General features: G+C 36.6%; 1 long non-coding RNA gene across 2 annotated transcripts; it reads right to left on the reverse strand.

The window, feature by feature from the left end:
- Nucleotides 1-1,575: 1,575 nt before the first annotated feature.
- Nucleotides 1,576-22,165, reverse strand: LOC136102785 (uncharacterized). Of its 2 annotated transcripts, XR_011739290.1 has the most exons (4): nucleotides 21,594-22,165; nucleotides 9,859-9,959; nucleotides 5,762-5,874; nucleotides 1,576-2,044 (listed from the first exon to the last, which is right to left on the reverse strand). It is a non-coding gene; the product is annotated as an uncharacterized lncRNA (long non-coding RNA). The 2 variants fall into 2 exon arrangements; XR_011739289.1 differs by lacking the exon at nucleotides 9,859-9,959 and having other exon boundaries at nucleotides 1,576-4,390; nucleotides 21,594-22,132.
- Nucleotides 22,166-22,203: the final 38 nt, after the last annotated feature.

A 22,203-nucleotide genomic window follows, 5' to 3' on the forward strand; every position in this document is an offset into this window, starting at 1 on the left:
ACCAAAACAAACCACTGTGGACTTCCCAAAAGCTACCCTGGAAACAGCTGTGAGACCTTGTTCACAAGTTGTGAGTTTGTGCACAGGCACTCAGGAAGGTACTGCAGAACCATCAATATTAGCTTTGTACTGGTTTTTCCCCTCAGTTGTTTTTGTTGGTTCATTTGGTTTGGTTTTGTTTTTTCCACTCTGAGGTAAAATGCATTGCTGTCAAGAAAAGGGGATCTCTGTAGAGTGTCTGTGTGTTGCACCAACCTTGTGTGGACAGTGAACATATGAATGGGACCTCTTGCTTCGGGGGGCTCCAGAGCCGAGCCCTGCCTCTTCTAAAACCACTGGAATGAGACTTTAAAGCTGGCTTTCAGTAATTGCCCTTTCATTGCAAGCAGGTGGTTTATGAAGTGCTGTGCTGCCCAAAACTGCAGGGAGGTTTTCATACAGTGTCCTGGCTACCAAAGGGTATGAGCTTCGGCAGTTCAGGGTAAAAAAACAAATGAAGGCAGTTTGGTGGGAGCAAACCAACAGCCACTGTTAATCAGATGTAGCAGAGGGGAAATCCTCTTCTATTTCTCTCTTGGAAAAAAAAGGGTACAGGAAGTCTCTGGAATTATATAAAACTAAATATGAAGCATTATTATGAATTGTATTTCAAAAATATTACTTTTTCTTAATTAAAGCTGCAATTAAATTTCTAAATGGATCTTTTTGCTCTCAAACTGCAAGTGATTAACAAAAATGAATTGCTTATTGGAATTCTTATTTGCACAATGTAAAAGATTTTTATATAGTTGTAACTGAAAACTGCGTTAAATATTATGACGAAATCTCCCCTAAAGGATTGTGTGACTTGAGCACTAAGACAAAAGATAATCAATTATACTGTATTCATATGTTTTATTTTTTTAAGCAAGTATCCAGCTGCTGGATTTGCAGTCATTAAACTAGTATTCTATCATCTTTTGATTGTTGCAGGACCAATAACACCTTCCTCTTACCACTGGAGAGTTTTCTTTTTCCCTGGAGAGGGCTATGGTGTTGTCTAGGTAAAACAAAAAACCAAACAAACAAAAACCACAACAAACTAAAGAGACTCATTTACATTATCTTTTTTGTTATTTTTAAGCTTTCTGATGAATAAAAATCCACTTGATCTGAAATAACTTCCTTTCTTCAACATTGTTGAGTGTGCGCTGAAACAGGATATATAAACATTAAGTGAGCTGAACAGCTTTCGAGTTTCATGAAACTCTGAGTAGAACTCCTGCAGCCTCTGCTGTAATGTCATTCTGTAATAACTTCCTACAGCAATAAGGGACTCTCTAAAGATCCGTTTACTCCACCTACACTCACAGAACAATAGACAGACATTTCCTCTTTCTTGGCAAAAGTGTGTAGTTTTGACACAATGCTAAACTCTGCCAAGACTGTTGTTCTGTAGATTTTTTTTCTATGTGAAGTTTTACAAATCCAGCAAGTGCTGTTAGGACTCAGGATTTTAGTGATAAAAAGGCAGGATTTGTAAAACTTCACATAGAAAATTGGTACAAGCTGTATAAAATAAGAACTTTGGGAAGCTATATGAACGATTGTGTAGGTTTATTAAATAACAACTTATGCATTTTCCTGAATAATCTTTTTTCCTTTATTACACTGGTAGAAAAATATATTCAAAGCCAAACTAACCAGCTGTCCAGCTATTAAAAAATTATTCTAAAGCAAACTGATGGAGGTCATGTGCCGGCAGGAAGGGTGGCAGGGGATGGAGTTCCAGCTGCTCCCCAAGCTCCAGGCAGCGCAGGTGTTACTGCGTTCCCCGGCAGCAGCACCGGGGGTTGTCGGGGCAGGAATGATCTCTGGAAGGAGAAATGCTCAGGGGGAACAAGTCATTCAGTTCCTTCTGAGTGCTCCTGCTTGCCCTTCAGGCTCAGTGGGTGCTCTCTACAGGCAGGACCAAAGATGGCAGGTTTGTCAGGCATTTCTGATTACATCTCGGTGCGCTGGTGTTAAAAAACACCTAGCCTATTCCCCATTGATGTACTAGAACCTGGAGTATAGTATTTAAATACAAAAGGAGAGAAATGAATGAACAAGGCAAAATCAAATAGCTCTTTTTCAGACAACAAAGGCATCAAATCAGAAGGGAGGCATTTTACATAAATTTTGCCCAAATATGGCAAACTTACTGAAATTAGTGAAGTTGGTGGTCTGTCAGTCATCCAAAGCTGTTAGAAAAATTGAATGAAGGCCTTAAATGAGTTTCAGTAAAATTTAAATGATACATTAGCATCATGTTGACCACTGCACCTGAGAAAATGTCACGCTTGCTATACTTAATGATGTACAGTGGCCTGCAGAAAATGATCTGACAGTTTTAGCTTCACAGAAGATAAAAATCCACATGACGGAAGGCTACAGTAACACAGATGCAGTGGATAGACACAGCAGAAAAAACAGTGCTGAGTGACCAAGAGGGTTAACCTGCTCTTGTCTCCAAGCTGTGTTATGAGACACATCAATGAGGCAACATGGGACACAACTTCCCACTGATTTTGCCACTGCTCTATCTGATCCATTATTAAATATCTACAAAACTATCCCAATTGTCCATATGACAGGTATTAATTTTATATAATACTAAAAGCTATAGGAAATTGCATCAAACATTTTGTTTGGTAACAGTCATAACGCCAGTATTAAGATATGCTTGCATAGTTCTATAGAAGGTTGAATTAATAGAAAAAGAGCATTAAAGAAATTCACAAATTACAAATGTAATTGTAGAGAAAAAAAGAGAACAGCAACCAGCAATCAACATATTACATCAAGAAAACCCAGTATAAAAGACTACAGGACTGGAAAGTAAATCTAAAACTATCCTCACATTTAAATAATCTACTTATAAAACATCTATGTAAGGAGAAAATAGTATTTTCTCACTTTTAGTTTCATGGTTGGCAACCTGATAATCAGGATCACTTCAGAGAAACGAATACACAATGGATAGCTCTGCAAAAATATGCTCAACGCTCAGTAACAAATGTTAGGGATTATTAGGAAGGAGAACTGTATAAGTCCATACTGCATCTGACACCATTCAGACTTGAACACTGACTGTAATTTTAGTTTCCCACCTTAAAATGATGTGGCAGTAGTGGAGGCACTGGGCAAAGTGGAAAAAATTATTCAAATTATGGGTTAGCTTCATATAAAGAATGACAGTAAAGAGACGTTTTCAGTCTAAATAACAGATAAACAAAGGGAAGTGATGAACACTTGTCAAATCACAACTGGCACGGAGATGCTGAACAGATATGGTGGTTCTCTCTGTCCTCCAGCACTGGTACTGGGTGTCATTAAAAGCAGCAGGTTCAAGCAAAGGCAAGGCAGGAGACATCATAGCTGTGCTGTGGAAACTTTTGCACCTGAACACATGTATTGAGAGAGCAACTGGACAAATTCACAGACAAAACAACTTTTCAAGCCACCTTACAATACTGCTGATACCATGTTTGAACTAAGTGCAGCAATGAAAAAACAGCTAACATAAAAGACGCATATACAGTCTCAAGAGAAATTAATGATACTATTTTGTTCTATGTTATGTTTCCAGCACAGTTATAAACAGCATCTGACATCTGAGTGATGGCAGGCACTGCTCTGCAGAGATTAATATCCAGGAACTAAAAGGCAAGGCCATTACGCCTCCTCTTCTGCTGATTCATTAGAGGAAACAACATTCCACCAAGTCCCCTTTTGGGATACCACTCACCGCCAACCTACATTAACCACTCTGGTGCTGTGCACTGCACTCCTGTAGTTGCACAGAGGTTTTTTTGATAAAAGATCGGCTCTGCTGGGGCCAGTGGTAATGCTCCCAGGGACTGCATGTTTTGCACTACATAGGGACAGCAGATTGCAAAATAAGAAAGAAAGAAAACTCTGTTGTGCCAGAGACAGACTGAGTGAAGGCAGCATCTCCATCCCCTTGGAGAAGGACAGGTCCCAGGGAGCTCACAGAGCACTCCTGACAGATAGACAAGCGGTTACTCACAAATAGTTACTGCTGAGCAAGTAGGAATGGGCATATTACTGAAACATTATTCAAATAACCTACTTCAATGTCTTTGGCCTGTATTTCATGGCTCATGAACTATAGCTTCTTGCACTAAGAAGCTGTTCATACGTAAAAGTCTTATCAATTAATCTCAATCCTCCTTCTCCTCCTCCTCAAAAAAAAATCTGTTGCTTAATATCTAGCAATTGTTGGGAGTTTGTTACCATTGGCGGAAAGAAGTGGTCAATATCAGCCTCAGGACAGCTGAATTTTCTATTTGCGCTGAAGAGGAAGGATGAAGTAAAGCTCAGTAGCCAAGCAAAAGTCAGGCTGCTCCTATTAATAGAATAGGTGGTTATGCCAAGAACGCATGGTAACAAAAAGTGAGCTGCATTAGGCAAGTAACTGTCAAAGGTTTTATAACAATGCTGTCCCTATTTAAATTAAATGTGGGACACTGTAAGAAACTAAGGACAGCAAAATACTGAGACACAAATAATTTGATTTGTACAGATAGCTCCCTTTTCTGTATTGTGTGGTGAATGTCTATTTGATGATCAGTCATCTAGGGCAACATTAGAGAGGGAGTGGATACCTTCTTCTGGAACAGAGTACAAGACTTTCCTAAAAATTATAATCAGGAGAATGAGCTACAGAGGAGAGACCTTAAAACAGTGGTGTTCTTCCTTTCCATATTAAAAGAAAAATCCAAACCCCCCAAAATTTGTCTTCTTGTAGTCTACAAATACTGGAGGGCAGAAATGGCAATCACATTTGTTTCAGAAGACCCTTTGATTTGACATGCTGTATTTAGCTGGACTACATTTACACCAAATTTAGTCTCAAGTCACCATGGTTGATAATCACTTGACTTTAAGTGCCTCTTACACTTCGCAATTCATTGATTTGTATCTTTTGTTTTAAATGCCACAGACCCAGATCTTAATCTCTAAAATAAAACTGGGTTTAAATAATGGACCAAACAACCTTATTCCAGTCTGACATACATACAAACATTTCAGCTTCATGTATGCTGGTTGGTTTCATCAAAATACGATTACTTAAAATTAGATTAAATTGGATATTGTCATAATAAATTCAGGATTGAACGTTTTGACTTCAGGGTTTTTTTGAGAACTGTCTTACTCTTTTGGCAATGTGAACAGCCCATATTTAGATTTAATGCAGGTAATAAATTTACTTCATTAATAGATATTGTATAAGGTGAAAAGTCTACTTAATTGTAAGCATTTATGGATGACATTGGTCATATTTTATGACATTTTCATCAACTAGGTTAAGACCAAGGGCAAATATTTGACAGCTGCTATAAATGTATGTACTTGTCTTTAGAATCATTAAAAGATGATCTCAGGAGTGCTCACAAAGGAAAAATAATCTATCGTTTTGTATTTAGTACTGTGAAGAGGCAAAACTTGTCTCTATAAATGATGTCAAATTCCTTTCCTGTTCTTTTGCAAGTTTTCAGCAGAGGTGCAGACATTTCTTTCTCTATGACAAACTCAGACTCCTGTTGCCAAAGGCATTTTTCTAAACTACTGACCAATTTAAAACACTGGAATATTTTGTAATTAAAAATGTTAACTACACACATTTTTAAAGTCCACTTGTAATATTTTAAAACCCATAGCTTTTGTGAACTGACATCATTTGTCCTTTCCAGGACAGGCCTTCAGGGCAACTAACCTTGTTTGATCATCAAAGCTGGCTGGGAAAGACCAGGCAATGCTGAGAGCAGGCTAAAATAATCCCTCTGGAAAAAGAACTGCAGAAAAGAGTCCGGCTCTTTCTGTGCAGCCCTGGAACAAACAAGAGGCACAAGGTTCAACACAGTAGAGTTGTTGTAGCATATCCTGTTCATTGAAACAGTTTATAAGTTCCTGCTTGAATAAAACAAAAATATATTTAGAGAGAAATTAATATGGATATTATTGCTGGTTATTTCTTGGAAGTGAAATTTATTTCTTTGTTCTGAGTAAGGAAGGGTTTCTGTGCATTACTTGTACAGGAGTAATATTTTGAGCTGTAAATTGCTTGCTAGCCTAAAAGTTATGATTTGAACAGTGTACATAGTATTGCCTGAGTCATCAAAAGATAACTGAAGAACTATTATCATAATTTATGGGAGTATTACGAAATTTATTACTGGAGCTTTATGAAAATCTGTTAAACTTTTTGCTTCAATGAATGACAGTTATTAAGGTTCTTAGGATAAAAGATCAATTTCAGTGTGCATACAGCTGCACAAACTCTCTCAAATATATTGCTCCTGTTGATTTGTATTGTTGGAATTACTTTTGACTGAGTATACCTGAATCAAAACTAAAGTGTCATAACGTTTTGAGACGGGTATCTATGAATGATGCAAAGTTCATGAATGAATAGTATATCAGCTATATTAGTGATGCAATTTTTCAAGATTTCTACCTATGAAAGAATTAAGTATAATTGTCAGCACAGATTGAAATTAACAGATAGAATGATACAGAAATAAAGCCTTTGTAATCCATAAGACCACTAATGGATCCCATTTGCTTATGACAGACATTATTGTCATATTAAATTAATGGCTGGACAAAGTATTACCTTCTTAGTTATGCATTTATATTCCATAAATATTTTACAATGAATACTTACATGTAGATCACACAATAAAAAAGTTCTCAATGCTATTGCTTCATCTACTATTGCCAAAAGTTTCTGCTTGAAAAATTGAAATACATTCACATACCGAAACAAATTTGCCAGAGGCTATTACACTAAGTACTTTAAAAAATAGAAAAGAATAGAGATACATAAGACCCTAGGAATGAATTACTATTCCTGGCAAGACATGAAGGATTTCTGTTGACACTTCTCTTTACAGGCATTTTCAAGTTCTACAGGAGTGTTAAACTTATTGTAATAGTCAGTTACTATTTAGGCAACAATTCTGTTATTCGTGGACCACACTTTTCAAAAAATGACTCAGCCCATTCTTAGCATGGATTCAGTTTTTGATTAGGAAAGACTACAATACAGAATTAATATGCAGGAAAAAAAACAGATGTTTGAATAAGCTTTGGTCTTAACAAGTCTTGCTGTCATCAGCCAGTTTTTTCTGCTGTTTGCCAAGCTCCTAATTTTTCTACATGGATTTTAACAGCTTTGCTGTCAGCCATATCCTGTTTTCATAGTACAAATTTTATTTGGCGCTGCCATCTTTACTGCATATATTCCTAAGCTAACAACAATGCAAGCAGAAATCTAAGCCTGTCCTGACAAATGTGAGAGAGCTTCTGGCAGTGTAATGTCCATTGTCTGCAATCGGCCTGACAGATCACTGAGCTCAGATAATGCATCATAAATGCTTAAATTATGAACAAATTCCACTGAAGCAAGGACAATTCTAAATCCAGAGCATTTGGTGCAACATAGGCCTGGCTTCTAAGCCTGGTCCATGGAAAGATTCAGTGATGGGCCTCAAGGGCTCTAAATTAATTTCAGACCGCCACAATATAACCATCCCTTGAAACTATAATAGCTAGCAAATATCTAAAAATTCCTGCAGTAGTTATTAGCATATCACCATACAGTCAACACATCTGCATGTCTTTTATTTTCAGAAGTACATATCAAATAAATTTGTGACTACATGTATCTCATCACAACAAATTCTGTGGCACCAAAATATTTTTAAGCTGTGTTTAATTACATCGTTAAATGCCCAGGAATAATTCTTCAGACAAAAGGTATCACCAAATGTAATATTTCATAATTGGAATGGGAAAAGTTAAAAAAAAAAAAGAGCGTAAAATCAGAATCTTTGCATTTGTAGAGACCCTTTAAACTGTGCTATAATAATTAATAAAATCAAGAAGATATCCAGATTGGAAACTGAATATGTACCGTAGGATTTTGAAGTGACCAGTGATGGAGGTTACCAATTTTTTGTTATGCAATTTGGTAATACAACTTGCAATATGCATCTTAAGGTAACACAATTACCAGAAAGCCCTGGGTACCTCCATGTTTCATAGTGAACAGCAATTATGAATGGATTTGTATTTCTTTTTCATATTGTTTTGATAATGCAGCTTTCTACTGAAGAGCTATCAATATATATTTCTAATGCAAATCAGACTAATTAAGCATTTCTTCAGAATACGTTCAACTGGAGTTTTAAAATCCGGTTTCTCAGTTACAATCTTCACATTATTAAAAATGATTTTTTTTTCACTGACTTCAGTATACCCCCAGTTTTATTCAGATGTTGAACATGTAGTTGGTACTATAGAATTTAAATAAAGTTAAGAAAGTAGCTACAATATAGTTTATTTTCTGCTTTTATTGAAAACTGGTGCATTTTTTTATATATCTCCAAATTTCATATCATAGCATTTGCCTTGTGATTTTAAAGGATTAATCTAGATACTGGGTGTCAGCCTGCAGCAACATATTCATAAATGGTCTTCTGTCTTTTGGCCCAAATCTGATTAGTCACAAATAAGGAAAGAAATTTAAAAATATAACAGGAATTGACAGAATAACAACTTTATTATGAACATTTTTATTTTTAGAAAAGATTTTAATAATACAGCGCTATGCAACTGTAGCATACAAATAAAATGACAGCAGTATTTCATGGCTTAGGAGTGATTTGCTTCTCCATGAAGAGAGTTTTGAGCATTGGTATCAAATTGACCAACTTTCTCTGGTTTCTAGCCAGGGGTGAGTTCACTAATAAAATCACTTCTATCGAGTGAAGTAAATGTGAATTTCATGGAATGTTTCTCAGCTCAGGAAATGCCATTTCTTAAGTTGCACTCCTGCATGTACGCATCACCATTTCAATGTCTTTTCTTTAAATAGCTGATAACAGTTTTAACATATATCTAGCTTTGCATGTGTTCTTTTTTCCATACTTTTTCTTTCTTAATGCATATTTCTTTCCAAGATTAGCTGAAGTTATCAAGGACCCGTGATGAACATTCACAAGCACTTCAAAGTTCAAGTACCATTTCCGATCACTCAAAAAGTGTTCAGAAACAGAGGAAACAACTATGACATTGACATCCTACTAGCACGTAGAGGAGAAAAAAAATATTAACAAACCCTTCAATACAATTCCTATAGTATCAACAAAAACAAAGAAGCCACCGGCCTGGAAGTACAGCGCTGAAACAGTTGTCAAATAGATGGAGCTGACAGGGGAACCCAGCGCCATCCAGGAAATTGAGCAGAATTCCAGACAATAAAGCCAAGGAAAGGAAAACTGGCTTTTCTGTGTATCACCTGGAAAATTACATATACTTGGCCAAATGCACTTGCCTTTATTTGTTCTTCTATTAATTACGGAATTTCTCTGAAGGGAAAAAAAAATCTCTGGGCATATTAAAAAAAAAAAAAAAAGGAGGACTTCAATAATGAAGTTCAACAGAAAAGTTGGAATATGTCAGATCTACCTTATGTTCATCCTTAGCTATCAGGAGGATCATCATTATCCTCATTTATCTTTCAGAACTCTGAAAATTAGAAAACACATGCATGGTTGACATGGTTGCATCTGTCTCCCTTAACAGCTGCTTACAAAAGGGTCTGGAAAACACTCTGGAGTAAAAAAGATGGCATTTCCCATTCACATCCATGGGAAGAATAGGTCTTGGCTAACCACATTCTTGTAGAAAAGTGTTCAGAACATTGTCTTGGACTTCCTGCCTACGATGTGAATATCTGAAATGACCTAATCTGTTTTACAGCTCATTCAAGAATTCAGGCAGATTGCTAACAAAAAAGTCTGATACCTGATATACTATACTTCTGCAGGCGGAAGTGTACCTCCTTCCCATCTCAAGTCACCCAAGGACAACTTCTGGTCAAGAAAACAAGCATCTGTTACAAAGACCTGGAGAAATGGGTAATTAGAAGAACATCCTAATAATGACATTGCTCAGACTCAGTGACAAAAATTCTGTACTTCAAAAAAGGGCAAAACTTCACTAAACAACCAGAAGAGGAGTGAGTTATTTCCTACCACTTCTGCTTGCTTCTGGTACAACATTCCAGTTCACACCCCTTTGTGGTCCGTAATGCTCCTTTGGAATGGATGCTAAAGAATCTCGTTCTTTATAATTGTTTTATTCTCCCTGGAAACACAGAAGCCAAGAAAATTGCCTAAGAAATAAGGAGGAGGTGAAAGCAGAGAGTGCTGTCCCTGCTGTGTCAAGTGAGGCTTGCAGGATTGTTCTAGACGACATACGACCCTCAATAACTGGAGTGTCAAACTTCTGGCAAAAATCTTTGGGCAGTAATCTGATAAAGGTCACCAGATGGTCACAGATCTTGTGGATATAGTTTGAGATGCACACAAGGTAGTTCCAAATGTGGAATTGAAGTGAGGCTGAAGAGTCCAGTCTTTTATGGAGCACAAGTAAAGCAGGAGTTCTTAGAAAAGTACCTTTGGAAAGTGCTTAAGAAGCACGGAGGGGAGGTGAAGATCTAGACCACAGGGAGATCTCTTCCTTACAAACATGATAATATGGCAATAGCCTGTGCTGGGACTCTCTGGAAAACAGGCAGTGTGATGCTGAAGGTCTGACAAGCTTCTCCAGTTGCTACTATGGTCATGGAGCTGACCCGCTCGTGAGATCTTGCTCAGGAATCAGAGGGTCCAACGTATGGGCTTTTGTCTTTATCTGGAGTAGAACTGTTTCCTATCCTGACTGAAACAGGGTGGCCAAAGGCAATTCTCTAGTTGTGCTGACAGGATAATAAGCAATTTTGATGCTACTTGGTCCTGAAGAGCCCACAAACGTAATTAACAAATGCTCCTGAAGCTAATGCTAATGATCTCAGCAGGCAAAAAGACAAAGTTGCCCACAAATATGGGCTGTCAAAGTGATGGGAATGATTATCTGAGATGAAGAAACAACTGCCAAGATCAATGCACCTCTGAAAAGCCAAAGAAAAACCTAGAGTAGAATAAAAATATCAGCAGTAGCCAAAACTCTCTTAAGCTATAAGAAAAGATTAAAAAGTTTCAAAGTTGGGAGTCAACTTTCTACACATCACAGGTATGAAATGAGGAATCATTTTGATTCAGCAGACATATAAAAGCAATTAGGTAGAAAGAGGATTGTGCTTATTGTTGCATTGATATTATGCAGGGGGTTGACACTTGTGCGTGTTCCTGCTGCTGTAAGATTATCTGAGCTATAGTACTAGGTACAGATACACTCTCAGTGTGAACATAAACATAGATCAGCTGATAAAGAGAATATTGAATCCTTGCCTAGTTCAAAAAAAGGATGTTTAGCTTACTACTAATCATCAAGGAAGCTTTTTAAGCAAGCTAGCCCTTAGAGTGTCCCATAGCCTGTCTGCATGGGGAAAAAAAGGAAAAAGGAGGGGAAAAACGAGGAAAAAAAAAGGTGAGGAAAGAGAAAAAACAGATTGCAGATTTCTTATCAGAAGAAATGGCTTTCAGCTCTTGGAACATATTGTTTGCATTCCATGTCTAAAAAGTTTACATTTGTGAACTATGTTCAGTGATTAAGTAATTAACAATACATGGAAAGTACCTGATTCTATTGGTTAAGGTTCATGTAAGCTAAATTTCTGCAAGTCATTTTGTCATTTACGACTAACTTCCCAAGTAACTGGGAAAGCACGTCCTGACTTCACAAACATCTTATAAAATGTCATGTCCATTTATAAAAATAGTTTATGTATGTTTCAGGTTAACACAAACAGAGAACAAATGTACTTGTGCATACTGCTTTGGCAACTGGAATCTTGTTACCTTACATATAGTAAGATAAATTATATACTAATTTCATTTATGCCCCAAGTCAATATCTACTATAAAAACAAAGGCTTTTAGATGGACCTCTTGGAAGCATATTTCTGTTTATAGATCATTATCGCCTAAAGCCTCAGTATAAAAAAATATATTAAAGCAGAATTCCTGCCTATCCTCTCTAAGGTTCTTTTATTTTTGCTGGGTACTGTACAGAATTTGGCCTCTCACCTCAAAACTGGAAAATTCCTTAGTTATTTTAATTTACATGCCAGGTTAATATGTTTTACAGGAACTGACAGTTCTTCTATTCACAAATATGTTAATTGCACAATTAGATTTGGTACAGACCTAGTTGTGTAAGACCCTACTTGTGTAGGCTGGGCAAGTAACTAAATAGGATACATCCCAGGATTTCAAGTAACACCATAACTCCCCCGCGTGCATTTTAACAATTCCTAATCTACGAAGTATATAAATTCAGTCTGCAAAATGGTTGGGTTTTTTCCCCTAATATATCAGAAAGCATTGAAAGTTTAACTAAACATTTCCTTAAAGCTGGAATGCTGTTTTCCTTCTTCCTTCCATCCCTTTCAGAACTCGCATGAAAAATGCATCAATTGTGGAAGGGGACATGTTAATTAAAAAGAGGCAAAACTAAATTTATGTGTAAAGCATAGATTCCTTACTTTCAGCATTAAAGAAAACAAATGTTCCGAGTACATAGTATTTTAATGAATAGGACTATTTAAGTAACCTCACAATAAGTAATTAAGGCCAAAACAGTAGAACATAAAATCTTGTTTAAATCCAACCTTTAACAATACTACCTGACATCTGATATTCACTTTTTAATACAAATTAACAGCAGCAATTTGAATACATGATGTATGCAACTTTGTTAAAGTATGTCACTCAGCTTCTTTGGTATTTAGCTAACCACCGGTGCATAGCTTTCCTGTCATTTTTAGCTATCAGATAATGAAAACTGTGTGTAGTGTTTTAAATCCCAAAAGCCGCATGCATCTCAGAGACCTGCATTTAGGAAACTACTACATTGCAATAAGCCTTACAATAATTAAGTACTAAAAACCAAAGTGGTCAGGAATCAAACTTTCAAACCATTATCAAGCACACAGTGGTACTAAGCAATAATTATTACTAAGTTTAGAGTCTTTGTAATTAGCGGGAGTCACAGAGCAACAGATTACAAATCAGCAAATTTTACAAATTGGCAAGTAGGTAAACAATAATAAAGGGTAATACAGGTACATGTTCGCTTCATTTACTAATTGTACTTTTTTTCCCTAGCAATATACTGATGTAATAGTCACATTTAATAATCATTCTAATTCTAGTAAAGACCACATTTTGAATATAGCAATACAAGTAATCAAGTAAACATAGCACTGCAGCTTGTTGTAGATCAGTGCTAGTGAATACCGTATCTGTGAAATTTATTATGTGACATCTATTCATCTTGAAAAAAAATATTCGAATGCTAAGTAAATAAAAACCTCTGTAACTCAGTTCATGGTAAATGTTATGCTAATCGTTTTAATAATATAATAAGGTACATGTATTTCATGTAACTTGCAGTTGATATAACATTTTTCCTAATGTAATTAAAATTCCATCAAGGTTGAACTAAACAGATTTTCAGGTCCTAAAAAAAAAAAATCAATATTTTTTTCTATGTGTACATGAACTCTTACATAATTTTAAAAAATCACAACAGCAATCATTATGGAATGGTGTAATGATATTGCATGCACAAGATAAATAAGAAATCAGTTTATGATGTAAACTTAAACGTAGTTCTTCACTGTTCGAGTTTGTTATATTAAGCATCAGTCATTGCTACCTAGCTATCACTAATTGAGCAGAAGTACAAAGATATCATAATGCAAACTTCAGGGTTTCATTAGTCAGTTCTGGAAAAACCTATTGCTGTGTCCAGTTCACTCTCTTTCAAGGTCCTTTCCTCTCAGGTTGTTAGTTCAAACACAAAAAACTCCAAAGCAAAGACAGAACCCTTCTAAATGAGTTGCTTTTGTTATTGTGGGTCAATTGTTACTCTTTCACTGCAAGAGAGATCCAACAGGTCCACATGGCTGATTGTTTCTGCATCATTACTTTGTACCCCAGTATGCTGGACACAGTTTAGCGTTAAATGAGCACATAAAATTTAATCAACTGAAATTAATACACTTGCATTCTGTAGACTCAGAATTTGTACGATTTCCACAGTCTACCCTCGTTTTGGCTTACGTAGTCAATTCAGACATGTTGTGAACAACAGGGGAGAGGCTTATGATGGGTAAACCCCACAGATATTAGCAGTATTTTCTAAAAGATCCTACTTTATTCTTACATGTAAAGAATATCATCTGACAAAAATTAACATCTTGGAAATATTTAAATACATTTTCACATCCAACTCTTCTTCCTCCTCTTACTGTAGTAGTTTTGAGCACAAAACCAACTGAGTTAAATGACCTGTTACTCAGTCTTGTGAAATTGCTGTCTGCTTTACCTACATTTGCCTTTGATAACTAAATAAAATCCCTTAATGTTTGTAAACAATCCTTATGCGTCATTAAGCCATACGGAGGAGACAAAAGGAGCAAACCCAATCAGAGTTGCACAAATATTTCAAGTCTTTACTTGGTGTGCCATTTCCGATGTGGTAAATTCAGGCTCTGTGTTGTATTAATGCAATTGGTTTTGCTTTCAACAAACTGGGAATGGGGAACGGGAGCTTCAGCAAAGATGCTAAGAGCAGGCTGATAAATTACTGCAATTGTACACACTATTGATTATGAATGCTAAACAGTCCTATTGCATTATATGAGGAAGAAAACTAACTTTTAGATAATAGGTAGACTTAAATAGGAAAGATGACTGAGCCAAGTTGTTTGCAATTGGAACACTTTCATTGAGTGTCATGACTCCTTGGACAACACAGAAGGATCAGGTTATACATGATGAACAACATGGTCTTAACAATTAATAAAAATAAAATTAACCTAAAAAATGCCAGGACTTAGGTTTTAGAGGACAGACATAAACCACATAAATGTATCATTTTAAAATCAGGTGATTTCTGTCTCCTACCACAATTTATTCCTGTCTGCTTTTTTACTCAGATGAATTCCTTCTGTGGTTAGAATGACAAAATACTTCCACGTTATGAAGCTAATTAGCTTAATTGCATAATTTTGCTGGGTTTTGATCTCATGTGGAATCTCCAGAAGAAATAGTTACTAAGTCACAATTACAAGATTCTGATACATTTCTCCTTCTTGGCGAGGAGATGGAGAGTTACATTTACATGTTTACATATTTTATTCTGGAGATTTGCTTACACAGACCGTCTTATTAGACCATCGTTACTTTGAATGCTAAATATTCCAGATTTTTTTTTTTATTCAAGAGGTAAGATATTGTACATATTTCCACATATTTGCTGTCAAAGCACAATTATTCAGACATCTGTAGCCTGATACTTCAAGTCAAAAGTTTCAGTTTTATTTAATACAGCCAAACAAAATAGTTGAGACTATACTCAAGCATGTGCTGAAACACAGGCCAGACGCTGAAGAGTTATAACTCAGCACAATTTCTTTACTAGGTTGTTTTATGCCTACTGACAATATAATGTAATTTCAGCAATTTAACAGAATTCAAATGAATGTTAATTAACAAGGACCTGTCTTAATGATTTAGGGTAAATAAAATGTGTATCTGAAAGATGTGGAAATGAGAGAAGCTAACTGATTCAGCTCACTTCTTCCACCCCCCCATAAATGACTTGACTTGGACAGACTTTGATCTTTTTTAGAATATATTTATGCATCTGATGCCCATGTGTTAAGTCAGACTCCTCTGAAAAACCAAACCAGCTCCCTAGTTTAGACTTAATCTTTAGCACTATTAATGAGCAGAGTCCATAAAATGTCTCTATTTCAATTCAACACAGAAATTTCAATTAGCAAGTTGAGGACTGAATTGCCATCAAAATATTAGTATGTATTCTTAAGTCTAATGATATTTCACTAAAGGTGTAGATTTGATAATAAAACACAATTTGACATAAACTTTATAGACAGTTGCTACATACGAGGAAAGTCACCTATTTTTTGTTTATTAATTTTCAATTTTGCATATACCATAGGATGACTAATTGTACTCAAATAACCAACCAGCTTTTAAAATCTGGTAAAAAATTCGTATTTGACAAATTCCTGCGTTTTTATTGCCAAAATACTTAACTACCCTACTATCCTCCCGATAAGCTCATGTAAAAAAACCAGTACCATATATAATTACAGAGTTCTTTAAAATCTTAAAGCCAGAATTTTGACAACTATTTGTTGCACTTGATAGCCCACGATCTTTATTGTTACTAGTAAATAAGCATCCATATTCATGGTACTTTGGGGGAAAATTCAGCTAAAGACATCCTTATTTATTTAAACGGATAATTTCTGAATGACTTCTCATTTTTTTAAATTTATACGTCATATATTGTATTAAAACAATGTATTAAAAAGTTGTGCAATTCCATTATAACTTTCCCTAAAGCTAATATGAAGTGTTAGACTATTAATGTTATTTGAAGGAATACGCAGATTATACGTGGCCTGACTATTGAAATCACATCAGCATCAATAGATTCTGCTTGTAAAACATTAAAAATCATTGCCTATTGAAAATTTCACCTTTAAAGTGAGACCTAGGATATGATCAAAATACATTTCAGCTGTAGGCGTGCACGTCATTACATTCTTACCTGGAGATGCAAATGTTGGTCCACATTAGAAGAGTCCAAGTTTGTTCAAATGAGGAGGCTGATTGCTTAGATTTAAAAAAATACAGTAGTAGAAGCATCTGGATACAGTACCAGCACCCAGCATGCTGGTGCTTCTCTTCATAAGAACAAAAATATGGGCCCCACAAAAATCCTGAGAAATCAGATAAAGATGTGTGTCCTCCTAGTTTCCAAAGAGCTAGTGTTCAATTAGGTTGATGCAATATTTCTGCTACTCACTGATTTTTTCCTCAAAGTTTGTCACTGCTGTCTACAGCTTGGATCATCACACTGATATTTTCCTTTGCCTCTAACAATGGCATATCATAGCAGCTCTGTCTTTCTAGTGCTATCACCTACACTTCATAAACTGACAAACGCGATATCCACTAGAGACATCTTATCATACAAGGAACAACTTTTTTTCCACTGGTCCTTTCCATTTTTTTTTTTTGCCATGTCCTGTTTTTGACAAATTAAACTAAAAGATGTAATTTGTAGTAACTTGGTCTTTGCTGCCACATGCTGAAGATCACAATGTTGTAACTTACCTTCAAAACTGACGGCTTTGCTGACTGTGGAATGCAACTGGCTCTCTCTTTCCCACCTTCAGACATGACAAACATGCTAAGGAGACCTTATTGCAAGTATACTGACAGCATGCATAGTGAATACGCAGGCACAAGAAGCCTCTTTTACCTGTGTTTTTTTAATTCCCTTAGTAAGTACATCTTGGAATCCTTCAGCCACTTGTTTTCACTATGTCTGGTTGCCTACAAACCACCACAGATCCCTCTAGGCCTTTAGTGCTGAAGACATACAAACATCTCAGCAATCGATATCATAGCCTGCTTTTAAAGGACAGATAACTATGAGATTATCCAAGCAGCTCTAGTTGCTAGCTGCAGCACAACAAAGCAGCCACAGTGTTTGCCACAGTATAACTTAGAATGATAATACATAATGCTGGTGTTTCTCCAAACATTCACTCAAGTTTGGTTAAGACTTTTGATTTCACTTAGAGTACTACATTTGTATGGGGTTTCTAGAGGTGTAATAGTTCTTTTGTTTGTTGGTTGAGTATTTTTATTATCTGATTATGGCAGTAATAATGCCATTTCTTTATTTATTCAAGCACATGATGTAAAACTGATAACAAAGTTGAGGCACAGACAGTTACTGCCTGCATCATCTTAATTGTCTTTACATTAATTTATAAACTAATTTCTCAAATTGTGATATTCAAAGAAAAAGTAATGACAAACATGGCATTCAGACATCAACTTCCTCATGGATATGAATGAAAGAAAAGGTGCAAATGCAGTAACTCATTAACTCAGAGCTCCAATACAAGATATGTCCCACTTTTTTCTTTTCTTTTCTTTTTTTACATACACTCTACACTACATCAGTAGTCAGGTAGTAGAATATTGTTCCCTGAACAAGGGATCAATTCATCCATTCTTCAATCATACACAAGAATTTCTACGTAAATGATCCCAGATTATGATTAGAAAGCCAAGCTATTTAAAGCACGTAGCTGGTTTAAATTTCTTTTGTTTCCAATTTCAAAAGACACTTTGTTTAAAGAACTTGATTACATCTAAGTCCATTATTAAAATGAATCTCAAATAGAACAGATGCATTTTGGCCAAGATAAAGTTCAGTCCTTGAGAAAGCTGTCAACCATATCTGGGACAATTTTGTCACAGAAATACACAAAAAGGAGAATCTGGAAAGCACTGATGTGTCTCATAACTTCCTGAAATATTACCCTGTGAAATTTTTCAAGTTAGGCACCATATTGTTAATCTCTTTCCTCATGTAAAAAGGGCAAGGATTACAGGCAAGGCACAACTACATATAATAATAATTAGATCTAATTATTATTAATTTGATTAATACCGTATGGAAGGCTTGAGGAGAAACTTTAAAAGAGGACTTCCTGGAATTTGATTAACCTTCCAGTGCTGATTGTATCAGAAAGCACAAAACGGTTTTATGAAGAGCTGGGCAGCTGTGTCCAAAGTTATTAAACAGATGCAAAAGTTGTCCACATGCTGAGAAACTGATCAGAATCATGGGACTAAATTAGGAAGGAATAACCAAATGTTTGTATTTGATGTGTCTGAAGAACGGGAGACAGCAAAGGTACTTTATGGTGAAAACCACAGAAATTGTGAACAGAGCTGATCCCTGTGCATACCAAGATTATAGGGCACGCAATAGCCAAGGCATCATTGAGAAAAAAAAAATTAAAAAGGGCAGTGCAAACAGGAGGGAATGATTAAAACTTAGAAATATTCAAGTGGTTGTGGTAAGATTTAGACATGTTCTGGATGTGTGGGTCAAAGGAAAGAAACAGGCCAAAGAAGATGCCAAGATTACAGCCTTGAGTGAAGAGAGTCATGGTTATATTCTCTGTTCTTTCTGGTTATTCTGTTTTGGAACAGAGAACAGACAACGAGAACACTAACTCAGCATTTTGAAATATTAGTCAAATTTTTATTTAGAAACTTACCTAATAGCTAGTCAAGACATTTGTAAGTCAAGGCCATAGTATCAATAGCCATTGTTGCACAGGTGCAGGCATTCTATCATATGGTACCTTAAGAATCAACCAAAATCACCAAACTACCTATCTTCTTTTGTTAGAGAAACTGGAAGAGGACAAAAAAATACACTACCCTGAAATTAATTTCTTCATTCCAATTTAAATAAACATTTTATATTATTCTGTTTTTCTTTAAGAAATAGTAAAGGAAAAGGTAATTCTTTATTCCAGAAAAAAAATCTGTCACAAGGAGAGATTTAGTTAGCGTTCATCTATAATGATTTATAGTTGATGCTAAATTACTCAAACCAAGTTTTCTTTATACTGAAATTGTTTATGATTAGGTTGTAAACTGCTCAGGACAGGGGCCTGGAATATGCTAGGAAGAGTATTGTTAGGCAAGAGAGATGCTACTAGAGAACAACTATATTCCCATTACATTTTGGAATGAATTGTATATACATTTCTTCAGAGTGTTTTTGCACAGACATAGCACTGAAATAAAAGCCAACGAATTCATTATGATCTGAAAACAAATAAATAGCAAGGTGGTGAAAATGTTGTTGATACTAAGTTACTGAGGGTAGTGAAAATAGAGCTGGCTGAGGGAATCTGCATAAGGCCTTACAATCCTGAGTGTATAGGTGGGTGAAACTTAATGTAGATAAGCATAAAATAAACACAGGAAAAAAATCTATCCTTACCTGTTAAACTATCTAGTGGATATAGATGTTAACAGTCAGAAAACAGATCCTGGGATCTATGCAGTTAATGCTATGACAACAGTGTTCAATGTTTGTTGAATGTTTAACAAAACAACATTCAACATTGCTCAGTTTATGTTTTGTCACTTCCCTAATAAAGCAAACCAAATAAATGGCAGGAATTATAAGGAAAGGACTGAATAATGACATGAAAGCCATTATTTGGACTGCTCTTGTGTCTTGACTACTGTGTGTAACTCCTGGTCTCCTCATCTCCAAAAGCATATAATAGTGCCCAAAAAATAAATGATGAGTTGAAGAGAAAAGGTGACCAGAGAGCAACCAGTCATTGTTTCTACCAAAATGAGAAGAAGAGAAACTAAGACAGATAGGAAACTTTGAAAAAACAAAACCACATTTCACACAATGCATAGTCAAGGTGCATTGATCAAGGACCTGCAGATGCCCAAAGCCTAAGTGGACTTAAAAAAAACCATATGATTGTGCAAATTTGTGAGATGAAAATCTATTGGGAACGGATAAAAATAAGACACCACTTCTGATTCAGAAAGTGCTAAAGCCACAGATGGTGACAGTCAGGGTATTATGGGATCATATGATGCCCTTATCTCTGTAGTCTTCCTCAGGCACTTTCTAGTGCTCACTGTTACAGACATATATATTCAAATATGATGTTTTAACAAAGACTACACTATCTAATTATTTCTGAAATGCATTTATTTATAGCTGAATTCAAGGGAATTCAACAATAAAGGATATGCATAATAAGAAGATATATCTTAGCCTTGAAAACATTGTGGTCCAGTTGACAGAATATATGAAGTACATGTAAGAATATAACCCCCAAAGGAACCTCGCATTTTCTCATTTGAAAACTTTTTAACACAAATTTTGTACCATCATACTGGTACTAGTGTACCAAGCCAGGAGAGAATTTATTTTGCTTTTTTTTGGTAAGACTGTAGGTGTACGATGTTATTAAAATTCCATCAATTTCATCTGCCTCTTGAAAACCAAATCATTACATATTTCCACCTTCCTATGTACAATCATTGCATATTGTATTTTCTGTTAGAAATCATGCTGGACGATTTCTGCGTATTGTGAACTTTTAGGCCGGTGTCCTGCAGCAGCACTTCCTGCTACATCAGCTTCCCCAAAGCAGCTGCTGCTCCAGTGTATTCAAAAGCAGCAAATCACAAGCAATGGCACCAAGTCATTTCAGTAATTCCCTGTTTCAATAAGCAAGCAAAAAGTGCAATCACCGACTTACCTGATCTGATTTCTAAACCAATTTAAGAAAAGCAGTACAATATTATGTGGAAACATGGCTCAAATGACATTTAAGTAACAAGGTAAAGATGCACAGTTAAGATTAAAATTTCAAAAGTACTAAACAGTTACTCTTCCAGAAACAAACAAACAGGATGAACTGAGCAAAAGCATGACTCAAAATCCCATTAGATGCCTATTTTCACTTACAGCAGTCTAAACACTTTAAAAAGTCTGGTCCAAAATTATTATTTTCATCAATTCCAAAGGGATTAGCTGTTCAAATAATCAAACCTGGTCGAGCAATGCAGTCTAATCTGAAATTTAGTCAACAAAGACTGATAAAAGTGTAGAAAGATACTCTAATCCATACTTACTTCTCAAGTGTTTGGTTTTTTTTTTTTTTAAAAAAAGGTCCTTAAAGGGAAAACACCTCGATACTCTTTGTGTGCGTTAAAGCCCGTACTAGCAACTTTTCTGTGGTGTCTCAAAACAAAAAGACAAACCAGGAAAGTTGAAGCAGCTCAGCGTTTCTGTCCGTTCCGCGGCTGCGGCGCGGGGCCGAGGCCGGTTCCGCTCGCCCGGGCTCGCCGGGCCGGGCCCGCTCCCCACACGCTCCCCACGGGGGCGGCTGGCTGCCGCGCGGGACCTACATGGATTTTAGAAAGAGCTGCGTGGTACACACGGACGGCGCGGCTCCCTGGGGCCCGGCGGCGCTGGATTGCTCCGCTGGCCGCGGCGAGCGCCGCTCGGGGTGCCCGGGCCCCGCCTGTCGCCGCGGGGCGCTGGGAAGCGGCCGGTTTCTCGCGACAGGCGCGCCTCCCCCCGCCCCCGCTCCTCGTGCGGCCGTTAGCGCGTGGCAGTTAGCGCTGCAACCGCTCCCGGGGCGCGTGCCGCCGCAGGCGTTTCCGCGCGCGCCGTGTGCAGCGGCGTGAGGAAAAGCGGGCGGGCGGCGGCCGTTCCCGCCTCACTCCCACCGCCGCCGGG

This window comes from Patagioenas fasciata, chromosome 5 (assembly GCF_037038585.1).
Source record: "Patagioenas fasciata isolate bPatFas1 chromosome 5, bPatFas1.hap1, whole genome shotgun sequence".
Classification (NCBI taxonomy): Eukaryota; Metazoa; Chordata; class Aves; order Columbiformes; family Columbidae; genus Patagioenas; species Patagioenas fasciata.